This window comes from Mastigoproctus giganteus, chromosome 3, assembly GCF_048544385.1.
Source record: "Mastigoproctus giganteus isolate SK-2022 chromosome 3, ASM4854438v1, whole genome shotgun sequence".
Taxonomy (NCBI): Eukaryota; Metazoa; Arthropoda; class Arachnida; order Uropygi; family Thelyphonidae; genus Mastigoproctus; species Mastigoproctus giganteus.
In genome coordinates this window covers 239,802,441-239,816,576 of record NC_143577.1, presented here as the reverse complement: position 1 = coordinate 239,816,576, position 14,136 = coordinate 239,802,441, and the positions used below count along the sequence as shown (strand labels likewise).

General features: G+C 39.4%; 1 non-coding gene and 1 pseudogene across 1 annotated transcript; both read right to left on the bottom strand.

The window, feature by feature from the left end:
• Window positions 1–2,821: 2,821 nt before the first annotated feature.
• Window positions 2,822–2,894, bottom strand: TRNAV-CAC (transfer RNA valine (anticodon CAC)). The gene has a single exon. It is a non-coding gene; the product is annotated as a tRNA-Val (tRNA).
• A 2,389-nt stretch (window positions 2,895–5,283) lies between these two features.
• On the bottom strand, window positions 5,284–6,396 carry LOC150088927 (zinc finger BED domain-containing protein 5-like; annotated as a pseudogene).
• Between the last annotated feature and the right edge of the window lie 7,740 nt (window positions 6,397–14,136).

Sequence of the window (14,136 nt, the reverse complement as noted above, 5' to 3'; positions counted from 1 at the left end):
GCATATAAATTATCAGGCGAACCAGAAGCCTGTAGCAGATATAAGCTAGTCTGTAATCAGGTCACAAAGGAGGTTGGGCAGGCAAAGGCGGATTACGAGAAATCTTTGGCAAAAGATGCTAAGAAAAACAGCAAGGATTTCTTTACTTATATAAACTCTAAAAGGAAGGGGATGAATATGATTGGTCCACTTGACATCGATGGTTCGACTGTTGATGATCCTGCTCAGATAGCAAACAAACTGAATGAGTATTTTGCATCTACATTAACACGTGAGGAATTATTACAGTTTGAAAATGGAAGAAGGTTATCAAATTGTAGCAGTGTGCTTAATGATTTTGTAATAACTGAGAGCAAAGTGGAGGAGAAATTGTTGAAGTTAAACATAAGAAAGGCACCTGGGGTGGATGGGATCTATCCAGTTATATTAAAGGAGGCGGCAAAGCAACTAAGCAAACCCTTAGCCATAATTATGAGAGCATCCTTGGATTCAGGGGAGGTTCCCACGGACTGGAGATGTGCAAATGTATCCCCAATTCACAAAGGAGGTTCGAAGGGTGACACGAGTAATTACAGACCAGTTAGTTTAACTTCTGTTCCGGGTAAAATAATGGAGTCACTGGTTAAAGATGCATTGCAGGATCATCTAGACAAGACTGCAGCAATAATTCAAACACAGCATGGGTTTGTTAAGGGAAAGTCTTGTCTGACAAATTTGATTGGTTATTATGATGTGGTCACAAAGGAACTGGATGCAAAAAATAATTTTGATATCATATACTTGGATTTCAGGAAAGCTTTTGACACTGTTGCGCATGGATGACTACTGTACAAATTGGAGCAGAATGGTATTAAGGGTAAGTTGCTACAATGGATAAAAGGATGGTTAAGTGGGAGAAGACAGAGGGTGGTAATCAATGGGTTCTGCTCTTCGTGGACTAATGTTATTAGTGGAGTCCCACAGGGTTCGGTGTTGGGTCCACTGTTGTTTTGTATATTTATCAATGATATTGATGAAGGTATATCAGGCTTAATGTCGAAGTTTGCAGATGACACGAAGGTTGGCAGGGTTGTTAATGACAGTAATGGCAGTGTGCTACTGCAACGGGATCTAGATAATTTGGGCAGATGGGCTAAGAAGTGGCAACTGAAGTTTAACCTTGACAAATGCAAAGTACTGCATATGGGTAGAAGTAACCCCAGAGAAACGTACCAACTGTGTGGTACTACACTTAAGGTGGTAGAAAATGAAAAAGACCTGGGAATAATTGTGCAGTCAGATATGAAGTTTTCTGAGCAATGTAGACAGGCTGCTAGGGCAGGTCATGGGGTTTTGTCAATGATATATAGGAATTTTGCTAGCAGGGAAAAGGAGGTGATTGTCCCTCTGTATAAGGCAATGGTCAGGCCACGCCTTGAGTACTGCGTACAGGTCTGGAGGCCTCATTTTAGGAAGGATGTAGATTTGCTTGAGCGTGTACAGAGAAGAGCAACACGATTGGTGAGGGGAATGAAGGGATCCTCTTACCAAGAGAGGCTTAAGTTCTGCAAATTGCAGTGGCTGGAGACTAGGCACCTGCGCGGTGATCTGATTGAGGTCTATAAGGCCTTGAATGGGTTGAGCACGCTGAATTCTGATGGGATCCTCCCACTTGTTCAGAATACGAACCTACGGGGACATAAGTTCAAATTAAGAAAGGATAGATGTAGAATAGATGTGCGGAAATTTGCCTTTAGCCAGCGGGTGGTTAATTGCTGGAACAAACTTCCATCTGTCGTTGTGGAAGTTGATAGGTTAAATAAATTTAAGGAGGAACTGGACAGGCATTTGGAGGGTATGGTGTGATTTTTTTTTTTTTTTTTTTTGGCTGATGCTGCATAAGCTCCTACACTTGCTTTCGTGCATCAAGTGCCACTACTACTACTACTATAATACAATTTTTTAAGCAATAAGTTTAAATTAATGTGGTTTAAATTAACCTTAATAATTAAAAATTTAATTATTTCAGACGCTTCCTTCCCAATCGTCTCTTTGAAGTAATATGAAATTGTTTCTGGAGTAATATAAGACAAATAAATAAATAAATCTCAGCCACTGTATTACATGTACTCCTGTACCAGTAACGCTGGAAATGTAATTTGTGCTGCCATCTATAGTCATACTCTTTCACTAAAGGCAGCAACTTGATCAAAATTCAGTTCCTACAGGTACAAGGATACTACAGTCGTTTTTTTCCATTTCCAGGATAAAAAAAATAATAATAAAAAATAAATAAAAAATACTGAAAAAATATCTATTTTTGAACAAAAATGGAAATGGCATTTATCAACAAATGAAAAATCTATATACACATAGAAATTAAAAAAAACACTAGGGGAGTAGCAGAAAGTCGGGCTCACTCCATGAGCCCCCATTTTCTGTTGTCTTTCAAGGACCATATGGAAACGTGTAAATGAAAACAACTTAAATGTGAAAACTTATCTATTAATTTTATTTTATAAAAAGATGCATGCCATTCTGATAAAAGTAATGTGTAAAATCTTATGGGGAATGGAGTCAAGTGTGTCCCTTAGTAGCAGACCCAGGATTCGTTTTTTGGGGTGGGGAGAGCGAGGAGCATATCTAGTTATTACTTTGACGTTGAGAAATTCCTGCTTTTCATTTAAATTTTCAGAGTATCTATTTCGTCTCGTACATTTAAAATTACTATATTTATTAAAAATAGAAACAGATAAAAAAATATGTGAAAAGGAATTTTATCGTTGAGGGTGAAGTATTTAAAAAACAGATAACTTGAGATAAATCATGAATAAAAAAAAACTGTTTCCGCCCGGGATCGAACCGGGGACCTTGCGCGTGTGAGGCGCACGTGATAACCACTACACCACGGAAACTTCAGAATGTGATTTGCAAAATGATGTAAAAATGATAAATCTAATTTTTTATGTTTGTGTATTTAGAAATTTAATACAACAAAACATTTAATTTTTATTTTTATTATTACACTAAAAATATAATAACTAACATTACCACTACCACTGTTTAAATTATATATTTACTTTTACAATTGTTGTTCTGTTGGCATAAGCTCTCTGTATTGACGTAATGCAATAAACAGAGTTGACTTGTTGATTGATAGAAGTAAACAAAACTATCAATTGAAGAATGAAGCAAACTATCTATTGATTACCCATGTGCAAACAAAAGTAAAATAATTGTTATATAATGTATTAAGTCACGAATATCTTTCTATATATAAAATTTCTGCCTTCCTCACAGGCCCTAAGAGAAGGGAAAAGGAGGCTATAGTACCTGGGCTCGCAGTTCTTAAATGGGGCTAGGCAAGATTTAATTAAATATACATTTAAATAATTAAATTCATTTTTAATAAACGGGATAAAAATTCTACCAACTTAAAATAATAAAAATTTGTTTATTTTATTTTATTTTTTCTCATTGATTTATTATACAGTGTATTAGAATTCGCATGCCACTTTTTACAACTCATAATTTACATGTGGCAAACACGAACATATACGAACACAATGGGAGCCATTATGCACTTTAACAGGGGGTTCGAGTTATTCTCGACCCCTTGCTTCTTATTATTGCAGTTTTGCGTGGGCATTATTCAGTGATAACTGGATGGAAAAGCCAGTGCAATGTTCTGAGTCAAATTTCATGTTGGAGGCACTGATTACAAATGAGAAAATGTATCTTCTTTAGAAAAGTGAAGTGGCTCTTGCAGACTTTCTTCATTTCTTATAATATGTTTCAATGTTACAGGTTCTGGTAGATTTCTAAGAGATAAAATTGGCCTTGTCCTTCCTACTGATAACTTGGGCACTCGGGTGAAATAGGTTTTTCTGCATTGCAGAGGGATTATGCTACTGAGAAGATGAAGATGAGTTTTATGTTTCTCCAGTAAACCTTCTGGCTAGGATCACTTCCTCATAACTTACGTTTTAGTGTCCTTGCAATTAACACATTGGTTATAAATACTATCTTCCCCATATTGAGTGGAAGAGACCTGAGTTTGATGCCACTACAAAATTGACTAATAATAAAGGGCGATTTTGAAAGCGGGAGAATAAGAGAGTAAAAAAAAAACCTCAAGTTAAAGATTTAAAATCATTATTATTATTTTATTTTTTTATTTATTATTATTTTTTTTGGAACCAGGGCACTTGAGCGCTTTTATCTATCTGTTTGGACTTTGCCAGAAAAATCGTGGCGGTCCAGATGTGCAGCAAGATCCGTTCGTGTGTGGCATTCTATAGAACCTACTCGAATTCAAGTGAAAGTTTAATGTCGGTACAGTTAGGTTTCAAGAGGGAACAAATATTGAAGAGAGATCAAGTGTAATGACAAAGCAGATGGTCATACCACTGAAAATCCTACATTCTACACTGTGCTGCCACTTTATTAGGTACACCGACTTAGTAGCGTGTTGAGCCTCCTCTAGCGTTCAAAACAGCCTGAATTCGTCTAGGCATGGATTGAACAAGATGCTGAAAACGTTGTGCAGGAATGGAGTACCATGCAGACATGAGTGTGTCACGCAGTTCCTTGAGATTCGACGGAGGTGTAGGCCTGCAGCGAACAGCCCTTTCCAGCTCATCCCAAAGATATTCAATAGGATTGAGATCCAGGGACTGAGCGGGCCACTGCAGCAAGAAAAGTTGTCATGTTTCTGAAACCATTCCATAGTGATTCGGGCTTTGTGCAACGGCGCATTATCCTGCTGGAAATAACCTTCTGACTGAGGATAAACTGTCAACATGAACGGATGCACTTGGCCAAGGCCGCTATACACGTTCAGGTAAACCTGTCAGTTTTGCCTGCGTAGGCACGCCTGTACAGTTGTACTGGACGCCCATAGTGCATCCCCACGCTCGGTAAACTTGTCACCATTTATTCAGTCAGCTGACCATGGAATCGACAGACAACATTTTAGCAATAATTGTCTTATTATTTGCAACGAAGTGTTTTAAACGTAAAATAAAACGTAATATACGGTGCAAAGAATGGTTGAAAAAAAGAAAAGTTTATTTACATGTGAACTTGTTAAGTGTATTGCAGTTGGCCCCTAACGATTGACATAATTATGTGCGGATGAATGAAGAAACTTATTTAGAGCTTCTTTCATTAGTTACTTCAGTAATTAAAAAAAAAAAAACGATACTGTTATGAGGACGGCCATTTTACCGCACGAGAGTTTAACTGCAACTCTGAGATTTCTTGCAACTGGAAGAAGCTACGAAGATCTTGGCAAATTTTTTATTAATCGGCGACAAAATAAATCAACTCTAGAAACTCTAGAGTTGAGTCCAACAACTCAACAAATCTTTGTAGACTTGCACCTCTAGACAACCATCTTACTTCAGTATGCAAGAGTAATTGCTTTGATACTTCATCATTTTTTTCACAAAGTTTGGCAAACAGTCGCGATTTAAGAGGATGAGCTCTAATTTGATTAATAGATTTAATACACACTCTTAGAGTATCATGTAGTTCGTCACTGAGAGTTTTGCCACGAAATGGTTTCGGTGCAACACGCAGTGAATAGTACGTACACTTTGAACTTTTTCTTTCAGAAAGGAAGCGAAACCTCGATAACGGCCCACCATTGCAGGTGCGTCATCTGTGGCTACTGCTGTTATATTAGTAAATGGAATATCATACTTATTTAAATATTCCTCCAATCGCTGAAAAATTGTCAACCCCGTTCCATCACTTTCAGGATATTTTACAAATAAAAATTCGTCAATAATTTGATGTTTGGTTTTACTATAATATCTTACATAAGCCATAAGAATAGAAGAACTATCGAATGTAGATTCATCAAGTTGGATGGAGAACTTACTCTTTTTGAGTTCTGATACTATAGTTTTCTCTACATCTTCAGCCATTTCACCAATACGCCTTTTCACGGTATTCGCACTCAATGGTAAGCCTTTTAAAACAGGGCCAGAATCTTTTTTCATTATGGTTTCAATTACTTCTTTGATTGCAGGTATAACAATGTCCTCCGCCATTGTATATGGTTTTCCTTTTTTTTGCTATATTAAAAGAAGTATTGTAGGAGGCTGTTAATCCTTGTTTATTGTCAACTTCGGCAGGTGCTTTCATAAATGATTTCATAGTTGGTCGATGTGTGTATTTCTCTTTCAGTTCTTTAAAAAAGTCAAGATCTTTATCTTTCTTATCGGGATGGAGTCTTTGAAGATGATCTTTCATTTTTGCTGGTTTCACTGCATCGTTACTAAAAGTTTTTTTTTTTTCACAAAGAAGACACATAGGCCTCGTTTCGTTTGTTAATGAAGCAATAAACCCAACTTTAAAATATTCTAACGAATATTGTCTGCATTTCTTTTTAGAATCTGAAGCTGCCATTGTGGTTGACTGGGGTTGTAACAAAATAATTAAAATTGAAGTCAGTAAGCAAAAGTAATAAGTCTAAATAATATACCTACTCACGTATTTCTATAGGATGTACAAAACTACCAGCCCTGCTCAACTCTTCAACATAGAGAAGTTTAGTTCGTGAATGAATAACGATTGAATTATAATATGTATGTTGATGAATTTTAGAACATTAAGGTTCACTTGTATGTCGATGTGCAAAAATGAGACTGGGATCGAATACGTATAAGTATAAGTAAATAAGCAACCGCGCAACTTTACTGAAGAATTAGCTTCTATGAATAGTCTGCATGGAACAACTACAGGCGAAGATATCGTCAAGGAAGTCGAGAAAACGCTAACACAGTACAACTTGCAGTGGAATCAGTTAAAATGTGTCACAACTGAAAGTGGTAAAAATATGTGTGGAACGGGGAAAGGATTAGTTGGACAAATTTTTAAGGCTTGTGAAGAAGCTAAATGTTCAAAACCTCTGGTAATTCATTGTATTATTCACCAACAGGCCCTTTGTGGGAAACACCCCAATCTGTCATGTGTTATTGAATCAGTTGTGTCAGCGGTTAACTTTATTCGCTCTCGTGGACTTAACCATCGTCAGTTTCGTGATTTTTTATTAGAGATTGAAGCCGAATATCCTGATTTGCCCTACCATACAGCAGTTCGATGGCACAGCAATGGAAAAGTTTCATTGAGATTTTTTGAACTCAGAGAAGCAATAGAAATTTTTCTAAATGAGAAAAACTGCCCACAAACACTGTTATCTAACAACGAATGGCTATGGAAATTAGCATTTGCTACAGATATCGTGGGATATCTTAACGAATTTAACTCAAAATTACAGGGGAAAACAGTGCTCATATGTGAAACGTATTCTATGGTAAAGTCATATCATCAAAAATTTGCATTGTTTGAAACACAAATCACATTAACCAAGTTTGACCATTTTCCACGCTGTAAAAAATTTCATATTAGCGAAAACCCCATTCTCAAAAAAATTCGCGTCGGATATATTTTCTGAACTTAAACTACAGTTACAACAGCGTTTTTCGGATCTTGATGCAAGTGCAAAAGATATTTCCATATTTCAAAATCCATTTGGCTGTACAATTGAGGAGCTTCCATCAGACCTTAAATTGGAAGTGATTGATCTGCAAAATGATGATATGCTAAAGGTTATGTTTAAAGAAATGGATCTAACCCAATTCTATAAATATCTTTAGCAAGATAAATACGGTAAATTAAAATCATATGCACGAGGATTTATATCTGTATTTGGGAGTACTTACCAATGTGAAAAGACATTTTCTAAAAGGAAATATGTAAAATTGCAATACAGATCATTATTAACGGATGACCATTTGCAAACAACTTTAATGATAGGAAGTACTAACTTCGAACTCCAGTATGATGAAATATTATCTCAGAAAAAAACAATTTCATTCATTAGTACAAAATTTAACCAGTTCTATAATACGTTTATTAATAAATGGAAATATTTTATTCATTTTTTTGTAAGTGTCAGCATGTGTATAAATATTATGTAAAATATCACTTTATAGATTTTGAACCTGTTTTTTTCTGTTGCTCCATGAGTAGAATTACCCATGTAAATATTTTCGAGCTTGCTACCTGGCCCGCCGAGCCTAAAAATTTTACGATCTGGTCCTTTCCAAAAAAAGTTTTCCGAACCCTGATCTAGACGCTCCGGTAGACCTGTACAGGCGTGCCTGCGCAGGCATAACTGATAGGTTTATTTGAACGTGTGTAGCGGCCTTCAGCAACGATGTTTAGGTACATGTGGCATTCAGACGTGAATCTATGTGTATCAATGGACGCAACGTGAGCCAAGAAAACATTCCCCACACCATAACACTGCCCCATCACCTTGCACAGTAGTAGTCAGACATGATGGGTCCATGGATTCATGTTGTGTTCGCCAAATTCTGAGCCTTCCATCAACATGATGCACCAGGACCTTCGACTCGTCAGACCAAGCAACTGTTTTCCAACCCTCGATAGCCCAGTGCTGGAGGCGTGCTCTCTTGTTCTTCATTGATAACAAAGGTACGCGTTGTGGCCGTCGGCTGTTGTAGACCATTTGCGACAAAGTGCGACTAGTGGTCCGTTGAGATATTTTGTTCTGCGCACCAAGGTTGTATTCTGACGTGATGTCCGAATTGTGGCCCGTCTGTTTGCTTGCACAATTCTAGACATCCTCCTCTGACCTCTCTCATTAACAAGCAATTTTCTTCCAGAGGAGTGCCGTTGAGAGGATGTTTTCTGTTCGTTGCACCATTCTCAATACACCTTTGTAACTATGGTGCGTGAAAATTTCGGGAGAACTGCCGTTTCAGAGATGTTTTGTCCAGCAATCAACCACTCTCTGGCTAAAAGCAAATTTCCGCACATCTACAGTGGCGGATAAAAAACTGCATCACTAAAAAAAGTAACATGTGTAGTGAACCATACAAGATATTGTTTGATTACAGTCATTTTGTTTGTCGCAAAGCAAAGGTATTGCTGACGCAATTGCATCAGCCGTTTCTATAAATACGGCGTTGGAAGGGTATACACGCTCATCGGTATCCTGTTTTGCGGAGGTGTAAGCTTCGTTCTATATGTTCAGTTGACAGCAAGAAAAAAAAAAGAGTAGCTGTTGCTCTGTCCCAGGAAGGGCTTTCTACACGTGCTATCGCTGATAAAATAGGCTGCCACAAGTCAATAGTATCCCGAGTGCTGAAATTAAAGTGTGAAACTGGTGATGTGAAGAGAAGACCTGGATGAGGCCATAAGAGAGTGACTACGCCTTCCCAAGATCGATATTTGAAACGGTTAGGCCTTTGTAATCGCCAGACTAGTGCTCCTGATCTAAAACTGGACACTGAGATGCCTTTGGTTTGAAACAAGTGCACGAACTGTCCAAAGACGGCTTTCGGAATGTGGTCTGCATGCCTATTGGCCCAAGAAGAAGCCTTCGTTGACCCAAAAAATGAGGAAGAAGCGACTTGCTTGAACTAAACCGCATGTTTCATGGATAAAAGAGCAATGTGACACCGTCATCTTTTCTGACGAATGGAAATTCAACCTGCATGGCTCGAATGGGAAGCGATACGTCAGAAGACGAAAATCGGAGCCATACCGTCCTGACTGCATAACACCGACTGTAAAGTTCCCTGCCAGTCAAATGGTCTGGGGATGCATAACAAGCAAAGGGGTGTGGGGAATTCAGTTCATTAACGGAACGGTAAATGAAGAAACCTACACTGTTATCTTGGAGGAGTGCCTGAAACCTGTTATTAGGGATCACCACACAGATGTCCAAAACTGCATTTTTCAACAGGACTCAGCACCTTGCCACACAGCAAAATTAGTAAGTTTTATGCTATTTAGATTTAATGATGAGTTTGTCTTCTTGTCTCACAAGGCTTAAAACGTACTTACACCAATGTTTTCCCCCGTTTTTCTCCCTTAAGGCTCAGTCATACCTGAGAAATGCTGACATTACAGTATTGAAATGGCGCGGCAAAAGTCCAGATTGAATCTTATTGAGAATTACTTGTACATAATGCGTCTAAAATTGTTCAAAAGAAGCCAACGAGTAAGATTCAGTTGCTGAAGAGCATTGTAAGGGTGTAGTACCACGAAATCGGGCAACCGTATATCCAGAAGTTGATTAGCTCTATGCCAGATCGTTGCAAGGCTGTAATTGCAGCTTGAGGAGGAACAACAAAATATTGAGGACTTATTTTGCTGATTTACAGTACATAATACTATTGTGTTAACTTGTCATTTCAGTTTGTACACGTAAATGCAATAAAATGTATGTTTGGTTGTTATGATTGCCAACCAAATTTCATGATTGTTGCATGATTTCTCATATTTCTATTAATTATGCATTTTACTCTTTGGGAAGATATTTATGGCAATTAGGTATATCAGTTGGAGTTTTTTTATTGGATTTCATTCTCAGAGATATACACTGATGAGCCAAAACATTATGACCACCTACCCAATATAATCTTGGTCCCCCAGCCAAAACAACTCGTACCCGGCGAGACATTGACGCTACAAGATTTCTAGATGTGTCTTTTGTTTTCAGGTACCAACACGAACCAGCAGATCCTTTAACTCCTGTAAGGTCCATAGTTGAGATGCAGCAGATTGGAGTTGCTGTTCCAACACAAACCACAGATACTCAATGGGATTGATGTCTGTGGAATTTGGAGGCCAGGGACATACCTAGAAGTCTTCTTCATGTTCCACGAACCAGTCTCGAACAATCCGGGCAGTGTGGCATGGCGCACTATCCTGCTGAAAGACAGCACCCCCAGAGGGGAAGACCGTTGCCATGAAAGCGTGTATCTGGTCAACAATGATCTAAACAACAATGATGTTTAGGTCGTAAACACCAGAATGCCCGGCACATGAATGACTGTAACCAGGGTATCTCAGCAGAACATCGCCCAAAGCATGACACCCCTGCCACTGGCTTGTGTTTGTCCCATGGCGCCATCACTTCCCCAGGTAAACGACACACACGTACCAGGCCGTCCACATGGTGCAACAGGAAACGTGATTCATCGGACCAGACAATCTTCTTCCAATCATTGTGCTGTCTCCGGTGAACGTGCTTATCATGAGCACTCGGAGCGGCCTGCGGCCACGCAGCCCCATTTCTGCAGGGTTCGATCTACTATGTGTTGTAACACATTACTCTCGTCACCAGCATTCCAATTACTGGCGAGTTGCGCCACAGTCGCCCTTCTGTTGCCACGTACCATCCAGGAGAGCCTTCGCTCACCTCGAGCATCGATGAGCCGTGGTCGCCCAACACCATGCCGGAGGTTCGTGGGTTAAAAAAAATGTAGCTGTTGCTCTGTCCCAGGAAGGGCTTTCTACACGTGCTATCGCTGATAACATAGGCTGCCACCAGTCAATAGTATCCCGGGTGCTGAAATTAAAGCTTAAACCGGTGTTGTCAAGAGAAGACCTGGATCAGGCTGTAAGAGAGCGACTACGCCTTCCCATGATCGATATTTGAAACGGTGATGCCTTCGTAATCGCCAGGCTAGCGCTCCTGATCTAAAACTCGACTTTGAGATGGCTTTTGGTTTGAAACAAGTGCACGAACTGTCCAAAGACGGATTTTGGAATGTGGTCTGCATGCCTATCGGCCCAAGAAGAAGCCTTTGTTGACCGAAAAAATGAGGAAGAAGCGACTTGCTTGAGCTAAAACGCATGTTTCATGGATAAAAGAGCAATATGACACCGTCATCTTTTCTGACGAATGGAAATTCAACCTACATGGCTCGGATGGGACGCGATATGTCAGAAGACGAAAATGGGAGGCATACCATCCTCACTGTATAACACCGACTGTAAAGTTCCTTGCCAGTCAGATAGGCAGGGAACTTTACAGTCGGACCACTTTCGGCAGGTAGTAACAACGGCTGACCGTCAACATCCCACCAGTCGTGCCGTTTTGGCTATACTTTGACCGAGTCGTCTGGCCATTACAATTTGACCTTTGTCAAAATCGCTTAAGTCCGCTGCCTTTTGCATCTGAAGAACAAGAGTAACACTAAATAACGGAGCTCAGTATCAGGTGTTTTTCATAACGTGTCCCGACCCTCGCACGCGGCGTAATTCACCTGCAATTGTTTCGATTTGCATAACGACTCGCTGGTCATAATGTTTTGGCTCATCGGTGTATATTCCATCTAACAAATGCATTTCGAATATTTATTTAATCCACAATGCCGCGCAAAACACATTATTTGCAAAATTCACGAATGATGCCGTTTTTTGCCTGCCACTGTATTCTGCAATATTCTTTGTCAATTTGAATTTATACCCCCTTAAGTGCATAATCTGAGAAAGAGGAATAATCCCATCAGCACTGAGCTTGCTTAAACCATTCAATGCCTAATATTCCTCAATCAGATAACCTCGCACCCTCCAATCAGATAACCCTCCGTTTTTTATTACTATGCATACTCTCTCTCTCTCAGGACTATGCTTCGTGCACCAGGCACCACATCAAACAGTGAGTTTCCAGGGGAACTACTAATGTTGATCAGGGCTGTGTATCGATTCCTAAGAGTTGCCAGACAACTCGATCCAATTATTTCAATTCGACGAGGAATAATTTTTTTACCTTCGGTATCCCGAGCTCCCACACTCTGTGGAAGGACGGTGCTTATAATTATAACCACTGTGTTATAGCCATAAATTGTGTATGTTTTCTGCTCGAGTTACATGTTTTGCGGAAGGAAACCCCCGACTTTCCATGAAAAAAAATTGCTGTCCATGCCTAATATTGATTAACTAGATCACGCAATGATAAACGCCCATAAACGTTCCTCGCGCGATTGCCGGGATCGAACCCTGGCCCTTTTCCACCCAGTGCAAGGAGGACTGTTATTATAACTGCTGTGCTACACATTTGGTCTTTCTGGAGATATTATATATATTTTTTGATAAGTACACGCTTGCGTAACGCTATTCAAATAGTATATTATTTTTTTATATACGGGGTGATCCAAAAGTCAGTAAACAATTAAAGAATCGGTATTTCAGTGAATTTTTGACGTATGGTAACGAGATTAGAGCAGAAATGCATAGAATTATGTAGGTTTTTCCTGAAAGAATGTCAAAATTAGTTCCAAGTATCTCCACTACGTGGCACTGAACCGTGAATGACGTCGCACAAGTGTCTGGTATACAGGCATTGCAAGAACAACAGCTAAGCAGCTAACCTTCAAGAACTTAGGCATCCCGATTTTGCAAAGCGGGAAGCATTTGCGTTATGGTTCTTTCAGCGAATTGAAGAACGTGACAAATGGCTGTCAAATGTTTTGTGGACTGATGAAGCCAATTTCACTCTCAATGGCACTGTAAACACACACAGTTGCAGAATTTGGGCGACGGAAAATCCTCGGGCTTACACAGAAACTCCATTGCCTCAGTCAAAAGTAACGGTGTGGTTTGGATTCTCCTCTTCTTTTGTTATAGGATCATTTTTTTTCAGGAAATCAGTGGCTCTGGTTTTGAAATTGTCACTGTCACAGTTCAGCGTTATGCTGACCTGTTACGAAACTGCGTTATCCCTAGCCTGGGGGAAAGGCAAGCTTTGGACATTGTGACATTCATACAGGATGGAGCACCACCCCATATTGCTTCTTCTGTGAAACAACTGTTACTCTAAGCGTTTGGAGAGAATCGATGCTAAGCCGCCACTTTCAGCATGAATGGCCACCAAAGTCTCCAGACCTGACGCTCTGGGATTTTAGGTTATGGGGTTATCTGAACAGAGATCACCCAACGTCATTGGCAATGCTAAAAGACTCTATACGACGGCAGGTATCAATGATATCTCCAGAAATGCTGTTTCATGCTGTCCATAACGTCGTTACTCGTCTTCAGGCAGTGCTCGACAACGAAGGCCGCCACATTAAACATTTACTATAATGAGGTGCTTTGTGGTGTTACAGGTCAAGTGCTACCTGGTCTATATATTTGGAAATAATTTTGACATTCTTTGAACATAGGACAGACCCGCTCGAGTATCTCATAAAAACTTAATATTTTATGTAAGTTTTTATATCAGCACGATCACAAGTACCGCTACTTAAAAAACGTAGTAGTAGTAGTAGTGGCATGTGATGCAAGAAAGTAAGTGTATGAACTTATGCAGCATCAGCCAAAAAA